This window comes from Megalopta genalis, unplaced genomic scaffold, assembly GCF_051020955.1.
Source record: "Megalopta genalis isolate 19385.01 unplaced genomic scaffold, iyMegGena1_principal scaffold0497, whole genome shotgun sequence".
Lineage (NCBI taxonomy): Eukaryota > Metazoa > Arthropoda > Insecta > Hymenoptera > Halictidae > Megalopta > Megalopta genalis.
The window spans coordinates 1-2,500 of record NW_027476566.1 but is presented as its reverse complement, the minus strand read 5'-3'; the positions used below and the strand labels follow the sequence as shown (position 1 = coordinate 2,500).

General features: G+C 46.8%; 1 non-coding gene across 1 annotated transcript; it reads right to left on the bottom strand.

Annotated features, from left to right (window-relative positions):
• Positions 1–319: 319 nt before the first annotated feature.
• On the bottom strand, positions 320–474 carry LOC143263364 (5.8S ribosomal RNA). The gene has a single exon (XR_013036840.1). It is a non-coding gene; the product is annotated as a 5.8S ribosomal RNA (ribosomal RNA).
• Positions 475–2,500: the final 2,026 nt, after the last annotated feature.

The following is a 2,500-nucleotide window of genomic DNA, read 5'->3' as shown; positions in this document are numbered from 1 at the left end:
TCGGGAGCGCGTTGAAAATGTACCAGTGAAATCTCGATAGTTCTACGAATACGAATCGTCCCGAAAAAGATTTTGTCACCGCTTCGAAGCGGTGTTTCAGACGGGCGGACGTATATAAAACATATACGACACACGACACCGCCTTCCACACTCACGCTAGTTCGAACACGATTTCCATCTCTCTCGAAGACTGTTAGACGTACGTAAAATTTCTCAATATCCATAGGACCGCGACAAACGCCGACGAAGCGCCCATCATTCGCTCGTACGTATATAGGCAACAAGTGCCATCAACGCAAGCAGTTTATAAGTACGTAAACGACCCTCAGCCAGGCGTGGTCCAGGAATTGTATCCGTGGACCGCAATGTGCGTTCGAAATGTCGATGTTCATGTGTCCTGCAGTTCACACGTTGACGCGCAATTAGCTGCGTTCTTCATCGACCCACGAGCCAAGTGATCCACCGTTCAGGGTAATTTTTCCCTTTTATTCTCTCATATATAATATAATGTGTATTTGCTATCCACCACATTTTTGTGTTATATTTCGGAACAAGCCGATACCCGAAGAGCTCCAACCAGCGCGCGAAGGAGATTCGGGAGTCGTCGTACGACGACATAATTGTCCCTTAAAGAACGAGATATTTCCGTCGAAACCATATATATATGTACGAGCAAATCCAAAACCACTGTTTTCTTGCAAGTTCGACGGTCGGAGCGAATAGAACATTGAAAAGCCTTCTATCGAAGAAACACAGAGAGTATATCACCTCCAAAAACGACGGGGATATGGATATTCAAACTGGACAATTATCAACCCGATACTGGATTCGAAAAGTTTCTCTCTCCTTTCGTCGTTATTTACACCGGACGGACTCACGGCCGGCTCTAGCTGGGTGTCATATATATATATATACGTCCCACGCTCATGCTGCCACTAGCGCGCAACAGAGTAGGGTGTCAATGACAACGACACAGCATTGAAACGAGCTACACAAGCCGGTCTCTCTTGATACCAATGTAAACGAGCATTAAGTTATCTTCAGACTGCCCGATATTTTCGTCCTTTGGACTTTCCCAACGATTCCTTTTTTTCTTTTTTTTTTACACACCACAGCGAAGACTTGAGGAAGCGTGATTAGCACGCTCGCATCCCTCCCTGTCCTACTACAACTGTAAAGAAAGAAAAAAGAATACATTGGGCTTTCTCTCTATCGAGAAGATGGCCTACGCAACGCAGATCAAAGGCCTAATACGTGTAATATAATACGCGTCTGGCCGTGTATAAATCACGCACGAATGATCTGGTCGGGCCCAACTCTTCTCGTACGCTTATTTTTCCGTGTTGGGGCACTATCATAAAATCACACAAACCCCAACACGTGTGTGTCTTGGAAGGAAGATGGCCTACGCAACGCAGATCAAAGGCCTAATACGTGTAGTACACACGTCTGCCGTGTAAATCACGCACGAATGATCTGGTCGGGCCCAACTCTTCTCCACCACACCACATCCCAACTTTGTACATTTTTATATATTTTTGTGCGTTGGGGCACCTTCATAATCACAAACCCCAACAACACATATATCTCTCTCTTTGAAAGATTTGTTGTGGCCTACGCAACGCAGATCAAAGGCCTAATACGTGTAGTACACACGTCTGGCCGTGTAAATCACGCACGAATGATCTGGCGGGCTCAACAATATCTTTTTTTTTTATATGAATTCTTATCCACAAACTAATCGAATTCATTTTCTCTCCTCCTCTCCTCTCTCTTTGAGATATATTGGAACATTGTAATGATCCTTCCGCAGGTTCACCTACGGAAACCTTGTTACGACTTTTACTTCCTCTAAATAATCAAGTTTGGTCATCTTCCCGGCATCATCGGCAATGCCGAAACATTGCCGCGCACCAGTCCGAAGACCTCACTAAATCATTCAATCGGTAGTAGCGACGGGCGGTGTGTACAAAGGGCAGGGACGTAATCAACGCGAGCTTATGACTCGCGCTTACTGGGAATTCCTCGTTCATGGGGAATAATTGCAAGCCCCAATCCCTAGCACGAAGGAGGTTCAGCGGGTTACCCGGGCCTTTCGGCCAGGGAACACACGCTGATTCCTTCAGTGTAGCGCGCGTGCGGCCCAGAACATCTAAGGGCATCACAGACCTGTTATTGCTCAATCTCGTGCGGCTAGAAGCCGCCTGTCCCTCTAAGAAGATTTGTTTGTACGTTGGTAGTAAAAACCCCACCGGCAGAAGCCGAGAGCCTTCGAGATACCATAATTACGTCTATTTAGCAGGCTAGAGTCTCGTTCGTTATCGGAATTAACCAGACAAATCGCTCCACCAACTAAGAACGGCCATGCACCACCACCCACCGAATCAAGAAAGAGCTATCAATCTGTCAATCCTTCCGGTGTCCGGGCCTGGTGAGGTTTCCCGTGTTGAGTCAAATTAAGCCGCAGGCTCCACTCCTGGTGGTGCCCTTCCGTCAATTC